The sequence below is a fragment of the Peromyscus maniculatus genome, chromosome 1 (assembly GCF_049852395.1).
Source record: "Peromyscus maniculatus bairdii isolate BWxNUB_F1_BW_parent chromosome 1, HU_Pman_BW_mat_3.1, whole genome shotgun sequence".
NCBI lineage: Eukaryota > Metazoa > Chordata > Mammalia > Rodentia > Cricetidae > Peromyscus > Peromyscus maniculatus.
In genome coordinates, this window is record NC_134852.1 from 137552896 (window position 1) to 137566313 (window position 13418).

Below are 13418 nucleotides of genomic sequence, written 5' to 3' on the forward strand. Positions count from 1 at the left end.
CTGGTCTATATTACAAGATCTATCTCAAAAAACAAAAACCAGTGACTCCACCCCACCACCTCCTAAAAGCAAAGAAACCCTGTAAGGTGAACCAAAGCCCCAAACAAGGCAACCTCATCATCTTCCGGTCTCTCTCCTCCCTAACAGAACTCCCGATGTGTGCACCCCCATACACATTGGGATGTTGGCCCCTCCTTAGCACTAGGAAGGATGAAGTTTGATTAATCTTTTATTCTTTGTGTACCAACCCAAAAGGCTTATGTGTGGAAGGGTAGTCTGCAGCCAGGGATGTCCTTGACATGCAGTTGGTCTGTACCTCCTGACCCTGCACTGACTGGTTAGCTCAGTCTCCTGACCCTGCACTGACTGGTTAGCTCAGTCTCCTGACCCTGCACTGACGGGTTAGTTGTTCAGTCTCCTGACCCTGCTCTGACTGGTTAGTTGTTCAGTCTCCTGACCTTGCACTGAAGGGTTAGCTCAGTCTCCTGACCCTGCTCTGACTGGTTAGTTCTTCAGTCTCCTGACCCTGCACTGACGGGTTAGCTCAGTCTCCTGACCCTGCTCTGACTGGTTAGTTCTTCAGTCTCCTGACCCTGCACTGACGGGTTAGCTCAGTCTCCTGTCCCTGCTCTGACTGGTTAGTTCTTCAGTCTCCTGACCCTGCACTGACGGGTTAGCTCAGTCTCCTGTCCCTGCACTGCCGGGTTAGCTCAGTCTCCTGTCCCTGCTCTGACTGGTTAGTTGTTCAGTCTCAATGACCCTGCACTGACGGGTTAGCTCAGTCTCCTGTCCCTGCTCTGACTGGTTAGTTGTTCAGTCTCAATGACCCTGCACTGACTGGTTAGTTGTTCAGTCTCCTGACCCTGCTCTGACTGGTTAGTTGTTCAGTCTCCTGATCCTGCACTGACGGGTTAGCTCAGTCTCCTGACCCTGCTCTGACGGGTTAGCTCAGTCTCCTGACCCTGCACTGACTGGTTAGTTGTTCAGTCTCCTGACCCTGCTCTGACAGATGAGTTCAGTCTCCTGACCCTGCTCTGACAGATGAGTTCAGTCTCCTGACCCTGCACTGAAGGGTTAGCTCAGTCTCCTGACCCTGCTCTGATGGGTTAGCTCAGTCTCCTGACCCTGCACTGAAGGGTTAGCTCAGTCTCCTGACCCTGCTCTGACGGGTGAGTTCGTGGATGGAGTCCAAACTTGAGCTTGTTACAGGTTTGAATCTGAAGTCTCCCACTGGTTTGTGTTTGGAAATTGTTCTCCAGATGGTGACGATGATTTGGGAGGCTGTGGAATATTTAGGACAGGAGGCCCAAATGGCGGAAGTAGTCAGTAGGGGAAACTATTGAAGGTTTTAGCTCAGCCCCTAGCTCTGGCCCAGCTGGCTGCCTCCCAGTCTGCCACCATGGGAGCAGTCTTGCCCTCCGCTCCTGCTGCCAGGAACGGGTTTTCTGCCATGCCTTCCCTGACATGATGGAGTGAACCATGAGCCAAAATGCTTTCCTTCTTGAGTTGTTTTGTCCAGGATTCCTGTCACAGCGACAAGAAAGCAGCCAATTGGATGGCGTTATTGCGAGTTGTCAGACACTGGAGTGACACCTGATTGAAGGAAATAGGTCCCTAGGCGGCTCTCTTGGACATGTGTACCCTGTCTCTGGTGACTGTGGATGTAACCGTCTTATTAAATAAGAAACACAGAGCCAATTACAGAGTTAAAAGCCCAAGAGGTCAGAGCAGTAGCTGAGAGCTGAGACTAAAACCACCTTTCTTACCCTTCACTGCCACTGCTGTCCTTTCCCTCAGAAAGAGACCTACTTCCTGTGTGTCTGTCCTTTGAAGACATTTTGACTTTCTGTTCTGCCTTCTCATTGGTTGTAAACCCAACCACATGACCTCCTCATCACTGCCTGTCTGTACAGACCTCCAGGTCTTCCATGGTTGGTATTGAGATTAAAGGCGTGTGTCTCCATGCTGGTGGTGTCCTTAAACTCACAGATATCTGCCTAGCTCTGCCTCCCAAGTGCTGGGATTAAAGGCGTTCACCACCACCACCCAGTTTCTGCGATGGCTTGCTATTAGCTCTGATCCCCAGGCAACTTTATTTATTAATATACAAATAAAATCACATTTCAGTACTGCTGTGAATATCATTCTGTATAAATAAAACACTGATTGGCCAGTGACCAGGCAGGAAGTATAGGCGTGACAAGGAAAGAGGAGAATTCTGGGAAGTGGAAGGCTGAGGCAGAGAGACACTGCCAGCCGCAGCCATGACAAGCAGCATGTGAAGATGCCGGTAAGCCAAGAGCCACATGGCAAGGTATAGATTTATGGAAATGGATTAATTTAAGCTATAAGAACAGTTAGCAAGAAGTCTGCCACGGCCATACAGTTTGTAAGCAATATAAGTCTCTGTGTTTGCTTGGTTGGGTCTGAGCGGCTGTGGGACTGGCAGGTGACAGAGATTTGTCCTGACTGTGGGCCAGGCAGGAAAACTCTAGCTACACAGTACAAATAAAATATCACCATAGTTGACTCATGGTCTCCTTCTGTTTTCTGACCACTGTGAGTGAAACTCTGCCCTGACCACCCTTTGCTCCATAACATCCACCACAGTTAGCCTCAGGCCCAAAGCAACGAGACCAAGAAACCACAGGCTAAAACAATGAGTCGAATAAATATTTTGTCTTTTACATTTTGAAGAGTTTGTTTTGTTTTGTTTTTCCCTTTGAACCAAGGTCTCCTATAACCTAGGCTGGCCTCAGACTTGCAGTGTTGCAGAGGTCACATCCTTGAACTCCTGGGCCCTCTGGCTCCACCTCCCAAGAGCTGGGATGGACTGCAAATGTGCATCACTACACCCAGACGAAGCTGACTATGTCTGGCATTTTGTCACCGCAGTGAGAAAAGCCTCTGACACAGCAGCACATCCCCCACGACAGTCCCCAGCTCCAGCCCCTGAGACAGAGGAAGACACACTTCTTGCCAAGTTTCTCTTCACTTTGAATAGGATGAGAGAGTGATGTCTTCTCCCAGCAGGCATGATTAAAGCCACATCCCGAAACTCAAGAGGAACTGGCCCCAGAATGTATTGTGGGTGGCACAGCAGGGACATAAAGAGCTTAGACATACCGAGACATCGCCTCCATTCTTGTCTATCCGCCGCCTTCTGTGGGCTTCCTAGAAATGGAATTTTCTAGTTATTTCCTAGTACATTAAAAAAAATAATATAAAAAAAGACCAGAAGAAGTCAAATAAAGGGAAAAATAGAAAAATCTGATGTTTTTTGAGAACTTTGTTGTAGGGACCACAGAGGTTTCCTAGTGAGAACTCACTCAGGGTCTGAGAATCTGAGCTTGCTTTACCCAGCAGGGCAGTCAGAAGTTTTCCTGTATCCCGCCTGGTCCCGCAGCCACTTATAAAATAATTATACAGAGGCTTATGCTAATTACCAATTCTATGGCCTATTGGCTCAGGCTTCTTGCTAGCTAGCTCTTACAACTTAAATTAACGCATTCCTATTAATCTATATGCTGCCACATGGCTGTGGCGTTACCGGTCTGCTGGCATCTTGTTGCTCCTTGGGCTGCAGCTGGTGTCTCTCTCTCCTCTTCTTTCTTCTCTCTGTTTCTCTGCTTGGATTTCTTGCCTGCCTCTAAGCTGCCTTGCCATAGGCCAATGCAGCTTTATTTATCAACCAATCAGAGCAACACATATTCACAGCATACAGAAAGACATCTCACAGCCCAGCAGGGCTGCATAAGGGGATGATTTGACCACGGGCGTGGTTACCAGGAGTTTGGAAGGGTCTGCACTTGGCTATGCAGTGTGCTTTGATCTAGCGGGGGGGGGGGGGGGCGAGGGGGAGTGTCTTTTGCCCCACCCCTTGACATTGTTATAAAAAGCCCCTTTGAAGAGGCAGAAGGGGTCGTTAAGTTTTGATCCAGGTCCCCCTGAAGCTATCCTGTGTTTCTGTCTTTCTCCTCTTTGCTAGTCTTCTATCTAAAAGTTTCTTATCCCTCTCTCCTCCTCATAGGAACCCTTTTAAAAGGAGAGGTGGCTTCCCATAGTTTGGAAAGTTGCTCATTCCATAGTAAAAGCAGATGCTATGGGCCGGGGGCAGTAGAGCAGGTAAGGCACTTGTTGGGTCCAGGGTCATGCAATAATGGGGAGCAGACCACCAAAGTCTATTAAACCAGAAGCAGCAAACTTTATTTAAGAAAAAAACAAAGGAAAAAAAAATAACCACAGGGCACAAAAGCTTATCAGCTGGCTGAGACCACAGCCAGTGTTCAGGATTCTGAGACTGTGTGTGGCAATGGGGGCCGGTTCTGGCTGCCTTTTTATAGTAAGAGAGAAAGCATCAGACATAGGGTGCATGCTAGAAGTCACGTAGAAACATTTATTAAAAGTTAACTTTGAGCCAGGTGGTGGTGGTACATGCTTTTAATCCCAGCACTCGGGAGACAGAGGCAGGCAGATCTCTGTGAGTTCAAGGCCAGCCTGGTCTACAGAGTGAAATCCAGGACAGGAACCAAAACTACACAGAGAAACCCTGTCTTGAAAAACAAAACAAAACAAAACAAAAAAGTTAACTTTGGTCCAGGCAGTTGTTGGCTATAAGGAGCAAGGGGGTTAAAATTTAGGTTTACAATTTTATATTTCTATACTCCTGGACCCTTTACAGGCATGAGGATGTGAGTTTTATCTCTGAAACTCACATAAAAAAGCAGGACATGGTGCGTACTTGTAATCACAGCAGTGGGGAGGTGGAAACGGGAGGCAACCTCCGGCCAGCCCAGCCCACTCAGTGAGTTCCAAGCCAGTGAGGGACTCTGCCTCAACAAACAAGGTGGCCACACATCCGTGGATGGCCCCACACCCACAAGTACATGGGCAACAGAAATTGGAGTCAGTGGGTTGTTTTTTTTTTGTTTTTTGTTTTTTTTTGGTTTTTCCAGACAGAGTTTCTCTGTGTAGCTTTGCGCCTTTCCTGGAGCTCACTTGGTAGCCCAGGCTGGCCTCGAACTCACAGAGATCCACCTGGCTCTGCCTCCCAAGTGCTGGGATTAAAGGCGTGCGCCACCACCGCCCGGCGGGTTTTTTTAAAATGAGGACACGAAGTTGGGAGAGGATGAGTGTGGATCTTGGAGAAGCTGGTGGTGGGGAAGGATGAAGTTAAATATAGTCAAAATACTTTATGGGAAGCTAAAGAGATGGCTCCGTGGTTAAGAGTACTTACTGCTCCTCCAGAGGATCTGGGTTCAATTCCCAGTGCTTACATGGTAGCTAATAACCATCCATTTGTAGCTCCATTTTTCAGGGACTACCCTGTCCTCTTCTGGCCACCATGGGCACTGCATGCACATGGTAGACATACATACAGGCAAACACTCATACACATAAAATAAAAATAAATATTTTAAGAAATACTTTGTGTACATGTATGAAATTTTAAAAGAATCAATAAAAATATTATATTTTTAAAAAGCAAGGTGAGTGGCCACTGGAATAATACTCAAGGTTGGCTTCAGTAGTTACTTTTCTGCTGCTGTGACAAAACGCCATGACCAAGGCAGCTTATCAAAGAAAGCATTTGATTGGGCGTATCATTTCAGAGGGTTAGAGTCCATGGTGGCAGAATGAAAGCCTGGAGTCAGAGATCAGAGCTTGATCCTCAGGCAAGAGGCAGAGACAGAACTGGAATTGACCCAAGTCTTTCAAAACCTCCAAGCCTGCCCCCTGTGACACGCCTCCTCCAAGGCCACACCCTGTCCTTCCTAAGCAGTTCCACGAACGGGGACCAAGTATTCCAATATATAAGCCCCGTGGGGGCCGTTCTCATTCAAACCACTGCATTCCACTCTCAGGCTCCCATAGGCTTGTAGCCAGCCACATCATAATGCAAAGTGCATTCAACTTCAAAAGTCCCCATGGGTCTTTCAGTCTCAATGGTGTTTAAAAGTCCAAAGTCCAAGGTCTCTTCTGAGACTCAAAGCAATCTGCTAACTGTAAGTCCCCGTAAAATCAAAAAGCACATTACATACTTCCAATACACAGTGGCACAGAGTATACACCATCACTACAAAAGGGAGGAGTGGACCCTTGGTGAGGAACTACTGAACCTGAGCAAGACTGAAACTGAGCAGGGCAAACTCCAGACTATAATTCTGTGTTTGAAGTCAAGGGGCTTAGATAGCTCAGCTTCACTCCCTAAAACATGCTTCTCTCGGGCTGGTTCCACTCCCTGGGTGCAGCTCTCCTTGACAGACAGCCCATGACTCTGGCATCTCTAACACCTTGTGGTCTCCGATGCAATCCAGGCTTCACAGCTTTCACAGCTTCACACAATGGCTTCTCAGGGACTCCACTGCCACATGCCTGGCCTCAGCACCCCTCCTTAACTGTGGAGGATGATCCTATAGCCCTTATTCATGTATGATCCTACAGCCCTTACTCATGTATGATCCTATAGCCCTTACTCATGTATGATCCTACAGCCCCTTACTCATGTATGATCCTACAGCCCTTACTCATGTATGATCCTACAGCCCTTACTGATGTATGATCTTACAGCCCTTACTCATGTATGATCTTACAGCCCTTACTCATGTATGATCCTACAGCTCCCTGCTCATGTATTCTCCATGACTCTAAACTTAGAACCACATGAACACTGCTATGCTCAGCGCCCACTTGGGGCGGTGTCTGACCCCTTACATCACATTCTCATCACTTTCCATTGTGGCTACTTTTTAAGAGCAGAAAATTTCTTAGGCCTTTTTCTTTTACAACTTGGAAACTCAGCTGGTGCCTGGGGATATCCTTCCTTTTTTTTTTTTTTAATTCTTTTTTGTTGCTGTTTTTTTGGAGACAGGGTTTCTCTGTGTATCTCTGGCTGTTCTGGATCTCACTCTGTAGCCCAGGCTGGCCTCAAACTCACAGAGATCCACCTGCCTCTGCCTCCCGAGTGCTGGGATTAAGGTGTGCATTGCCACCCCCCAGCCCCCACCTTCCCTTTATTCCCCTTCAGATCAGGCCTCTCCACAGTCTCTTTATCACTTTCAGCACAAGCCTTGGCTCCAGTGTTGAATTCTCTGATGCTCTCATCAAACTACACATTTTTTATTCCTTTTGGCCACACTCGCTCTTTTTTGTTGCAGACATGCTTAAAAGTGACCACTAACACCCGTGCGACAGAGTCAGGATTAGGCTGTTTTGAAATCTCCACCAAAGAAATTAGTCCGTTATTTTTCAATTAACTGCAGGCAAATTCCTAGGACAAGGGTAGAAGGCAGCCACATTCTTTGCCAAAATATCACAAGAATGGTCTCTAGCCGCCCAGTTGTTAACATTGTCCCTTTCTCAGACCTCTTGAGCTGGGTCTCCACAGCCCACATGGTTCTCAGCTCCACTGCCTTCCACACTCCTGTTCAGACAGTTCATTGAACTTTGCTCATAGTGTTGAACTGCTGTTCTACCTAAAGTTCCCCACATTCAAAACAACAACAACGAAATATGAGAACACATGATCGGACTGTCTCGGTAGCCCACTCCTGGTACCTATTTCTGTGTTAGTTACTTTTCTGTTGCTGTGGCAAAACACCATGCCCAAGGAAACTTAGAAAGCATTTGACTGGGCATATGGCTTCGAAGATTTAGAACCCATGGCAGCAGAGCAAAGGCATGAGAGCAGGAACAGCTGAGATCTCACATCTTGATCTTCAGAAGGCATGGGGTGAGTTGGGGGGCAGAAGGTATGGGGTGAGTTGGGGGGCAGAAGGTATGGGGTGAGTTGGGGGGCAGAAGGTATGGGGTGAGTTGGGGGGCAGAAGGTATGGGGTAAACAGGGGGGGAGGCACAAAAACAGTGGAAACTTCAAAGGCTATCCCCAGTGACACATCTCCTCTAACAAGGCCACACCTCCAAAGCCTTCCCAAACAGTTCTACCAACTGCAGACAAAGTACTCAAACATATGAGCCTATGAGGGCCATTTCATTCCAACCACCACAACCTCTGTCCCCACCTAGGCACACACATGCACATAAGAGTGTATGTACACACACACACACACACACACACACATATACACTAAGTAAATAAAATTTAAAAAAAGAAAGAAAGAATACTAGATTGAACTGTTAGAAATTAAAAACATGGCTGGGTGGTGGTGGTGGCACATGCCTTTAAGCCCAGAACTTAGGAGGCAGAGGCAGGTGGATCTCTAAATTGGAGGCCAGCCTGTTCTACAAGTCAAGTTCCAGGACAGCCAGAGCTGTTCCACAGAGAAAACCTGTCTTGAAAACCAAAAAAAGCTGGGCGGTGGTGGCCCACGACTTTAATCCCAGCACTCAGGAGGCAGAGGCAGGCGGATCTCCGTGAGTTCCTTGGCCAGCCTGGGCTACAGAGTTAGTTTCAGGACAGGCTCCAAAGTTACACAGAGAAACCCTGTCTCGAAAAACCAAAAAAAAAAGGGGAGGGGGGAATAAAAACATGATACTGAATTACTAAAATGTTGACACAAAAAGTCAAGGAACTATATTGATATAGAACCACACACACACAAAGGTGGAAATGGAAGACAAGATAGATAGATAGATAGATAGATAGATAGATAGATAGATAGATAGATAGATAGATAGATAGATAGATAGATAGATGATAGATAGATGATTGATAGACAGGTAGATAGATAAAAATGAGAAATCCAGGTGGTGGTGGTAGATGCCTTTAATCCCAGCACTCAGGAGGCAGAGGCAGGCGGATCTCTGAGTTCACGGCCAGCTTGATCCACAGAGTGAATTCCAAACAGCCAGGACTATACAGAGAAACTCTGTCCTGAGAAAAAACAAAAACCAAACCAACCAAACAAACAAACAAACAAAAACCAGAGAGAGAAGGAGGTGAGACTACATCATCTCAGATAAACCTGTGCTGTCAGGACTTATTAAAGCTCCAATAAGGTCGTGACCTCGAGAACAAATCAGATGACCCCTCCCCCATACACACTCTGGTTTGCTTGTTTTTTTTCGGGGGTGGGGGTGGGGAGACACATCATCTCTCTGTGTAGCTCTGGCTCTCCTGGAACTTGTTGTACAGACCAGACTGGCCTCAAACTCACAGGCCAGCTCCAGCCTCAAGAGTGTTGGATTAGAGATACTGCAGCCACCGCCAGGACAAGAGCATGTAAAGACTCTGGTAAGCCACCAGCCACGTGGCAAGGTATAGATTTATAAAAATGGGTTAATTTAAGATAAATGAACAGTTAGCAAGAAGCCTGCCACGGCCATACAGTTTATAAGTGGAAAAAAAAAAAAAAAAGAATGTTGGATTAAAGGCCTGGGCCACCCCCCGCCCGGCATCAGATTACTTCTCTTAATGGGACATTGAGTGGTGGCAAGGAGGCGGCTCCTGGCGTCATTCATGGGCTCCAGTCTGTGGTCATGTCTCTCCTACCCAACAGGGCACTGTTGTCCTCTGCATGTGCTGTAGGAATCCAGCAGAACCACTGTATCCAAGGTAAATGTTATGCCCAGATCGTGGGGACCCCAAAAGACCACCATAGAGACCGAATCCTGTATGTAAAAACAAAGAGCCTTTATTTTCAAGCTCCGGGGCTTGGTCTCTCTGTCCCATGCAGCAGTGAGAGCTGAGAGCCCTGAGCTCAAGCAAGGTAGAATTTTTATCATAGCAGAGGTTGGGGTGAGGGGACTTCCAGGGTTCCAGACCCTGATTAGCTGACATTTGTCTAGGGGTATCTGTAAAACAAAAATAAGTGTGTGCTAGACTCAGGGACATCAGGTCACCGTATCTAATGGTTAGAATGTTTGGGATGTCAGGTACTTCCCCTTAGATGTAGGCCCTCTCTGGGTGGGGTCAGTTTATGGCTTTTCCTGGGTGTTGCCTGTCACAGAAGCTGTGTCTGGGCCTCTAAGCCTGTCATGGCAGCTGTGTGGTCAAGCTGTTTTAGATCCCCTCTACAGTAAACATTAGAGCAGAATAGTTGTTTTCTAGAAGTACTTTGACCTTGAAGAAATCTTGGTGGAAATCAGTGATTGTTTTCTGTGATTTATAGAGTTGTTTTCTGAGGCAGCTTTCCAGCCTTCACATGACTTTAGTCCCCTGCACGCCTGGAGCCCCTGGATTACTGGGTACTGCAAATGGCCACAGGAAGGACCAAAGTGGCTGGGGTGTGATGCTTTCCTCAATATATACTCTTTGAACGGCTGTTCAAGGTTCAGTCCATCAGAGGCTGGACCTTCCTGCTGCCACACAGGCCTAAAAATTTCATCTTGCAGTGGCACCCGATGTGTATGCCTGAATCTGTTGTATGGGGTTCTACCTAGCAGAAAGGAAATGTGAGTGCAGAGGTGGCGCAACCTCTTAAGGCTTGAGCCGGGAAGTCACAAAGGCCTCAAAACCTGAGTTCTACCCCAGGATTCCACAGTGGAAGGAGAGAATTGATTCCAGAAATGTGTCCTCTGACAACTACACCATCAGCTCTACAGAGACACAGCAGGTTGGTCCAGGAGCCAACGCAGAAATGTGCTAGTGAGAGAGAACTGAGGAAACGGATGAAGAAAATGACCAGAGACATGTCCTCAGAGATCCTCACTATGCTGAAGGACTTCCATCTTCAGAACCACGCCCCAAACAAGCCCAGCAAAAACCACAGAAGCGTCATTTATAATTTACCATCCACAGGAAGCAGCTGCTGACAGAGTTGACATAAACAAGAACACACATTCACAGATACACACCCAAGCCTGAGAAAGCACTGGCGAGTCACTAGGTCTCTGCCTGACCCCCAGTTTCCTGGGCCTGGCCTCAGAAGAGAAACTGCCGTGAGTTCTCAAGTCAAAAATGAAGAAACTGGCCGGGTGGTAGTGGTGCACGCCTTTAATCCCAGCACTCAGGGGACAAAGGCAGGTGGATCTAAACAGAGAAACCCTGTCTCAAAAAGCCAAAAGAAGAGGAGGAGGAGGAAGAGGAAGAAACTGCAGTGTAGTGTTCCTGGCACTTGATTTTTGTCTGGTGGTTTTTTTGAGACAGAGTCTAACTCTGTAGCCCAGGCTGTCCTGGAACTCCTGCGTAGTTCAGACTGGCCTCAAACCTGTAGACATCCTCCTGTCTCAGCCTCCCAGGTTTTAGGGTTATAGCTATGAGGAACCACGTAGGGCTCTGGTATTCTGTTTTCATAAGAGAACATATCTTATGCCAGTTGCAATCATGCCTGGGTCTTGGTAATGCCCAGGCACCGAGTTGGCCAAACTGTCCTGAAGACAATTGTCACTCATTTCCTGTGTGCCCTTGGCAACTTTCCTCAGTTCTTCCCTTTGAAATGAGGACATTTAGCCAGGCATAGTGGCACAAGCTTTTAATCTCAGCACTGAGGAAGCAGGCAGGTTTCTGTGAGTCCAAGGCCAGCCTGGTCTACATAGTGAGTTCCAGGACAGCCAGACGTATATATCGAGACCTTGTCTCAAAAAACAAAACAGAACAACAATGAAAGTGGGAAGATTTACCACATTATGAATTTGTTCTTTTATAACACAGACATTCAGCCAGTACCAACCATGTGTCAGGCATAGAAATATGATAACGAACCAAATACAGTCTTGTTACCAAGTAAACCTCCCGCTTCATGTGGTTTCAGATGACTTAAGAAATCACTAATTGGGGGGGGAGGGTGCAGGAGAGATGGCTCAGTGGAAAAGCTTCCCCCATCTTGCTGTAACCACTGCCCTTGGAGAGGACCCTGGTTCGAGTCCCAGCACCCACATGGTGGCTCACAACCATCCATAACTCCAGTTCCAGGGCATCTGACACCCTCTTCTGACCTCCACAGGTACCAGACATGCATGTGGTCCATATACATATGTGGTGATATTTTGTTTGTGCTCTAACAAGTAAAGCTTGCCTGAAGACCGGAGGGTGGAGCTAGCCATTAGTTAACCATAGAGGTCTGGAGGTCTGGATAGACAGGAGACAGGACATGATAAGGTGGGCGGAGACAGGAACTCAGCCTCTTTTCCACCAGAGGAGTCATGGAGGTAAGAGGTGACGGTGGCTGCTCCTTTACTTCTCTGATCTCTCAGCATTTACCTGGGTTTTCATAATTAACACCAATTAGAATTCATGCTATATACATACATGCAGGCAAAGTACCCATACATATAAAAAATAAAATAAATAAATCTAAAGGTAGATTTTTTTTTTTAAAGCTATGGGTTTTTTTAAAAGATTTATTTATTTATTTATGTATACAGTGTTCTGCTTGCATGTGTCCCTTCAGGCCAGATGAGGGCACCAGATCTCATTACAGATGGTTTGTGAGCCACCATGTGGTTGCTGGGAATTGAACTCAGGACCTCAGGAAGAACAGCCAGTGCTCTTAACCTCTGAGCCATCTCTCCAGCCCAAAAGTAGATTTTTAATTACTAATTTTAGAGGTCTCACAGCCAGGCAAAGCATCTCTTAGCTCTGCTGTAGTGAACATCTCCGCTGTGACGACTGCTGTGACAACCAGGTCAGTTTTCAGGGACTCGAAGGCTACTTCCGCCAGAAACACCTCCCTGCTGGGGAGTGGAAGGGGATGGAAGGACCTGGCCTCTGTCTAAGTATCAGGTCTGTCTCTTGTTGACTCCACCTTTAGGATAGTCTATTCGGCTGCTTTAGACCCATTGATCAGTGAGCAAAGTCTTGTCTGGAACTATACACACAGGGTCACCTTGACCTGGACTTGCCTCGCCCTCGCCTCTCTCTCCAAGGCTAAAGACGCTTACCAGCCTCATGGCCAGACCACCAGACCAGAAGGGGCCGGAAGAGGCGGCCCTCCTGCCCTGAATCCTTCCACCCCAGAAAGAACATGAAACGCCTCCCGTTTCCCTGCCTGCCTGTTGCACCTTCCGAATCTGGGACTCCTGATCTGTAAGCAAAGCTTGGCCATCCCCTGGCCACTGGAGGAAAGTTTCTTTCTTCATGTCTCCAGAAGAAGAAGGAAAAAAAAAAAAATCACAGTTCTCACCTCAAAGAGAGTAAGAGACAGTCTGTTCTAGAGCTGAATTTGAGTGGCTGAGGCTTGAGAAACATGGAGCTAGTTTACCTCAGATTCCACGTTCCCAGTGGAAGCAGATTCATGACATTAGTAGTAAGAGGACGAAGAAGTCAAATTGAGGCAATTAAAAAATATATGGATGGGGTTTAAAAAAAATGGTCAGGTGGCGGCGGCGGCGGCGGCGGCGGCGGCGGCGGCGGCGGCGGCGGCGGCGGCGCCCGCCTTTAATCCCAGCACTCGGGAGGCAGAGGCAGGCGGATCTCTGTGAGTTCGAGGCCAACCTGGGCTACAGAGTGAGCTCCAGGAAAGGCACAAAGCTACAAAGAGAAACCTTGTCTCGAAAAACCAAAACAAACAAACAAGCAA

The 13418-nt window shown here is 47.4% G+C and overlaps 1 long non-coding RNA gene across 1 annotated transcript; it reads left to right on the forward strand.

The window, feature by feature from the left end:
- Positions 1-12310: 12310 nt before the first annotated feature.
- On the forward strand, positions 12311-13208 carry LOC121831805 (uncharacterized). Its single transcript, XR_013045148.1, has 2 exons — positions 12311-12524; positions 12651-13208. It is a non-coding gene; the product is annotated as an uncharacterized LOC121831805 (long non-coding RNA).
- Positions 13209-13418: the final 210 nt, after the last annotated feature.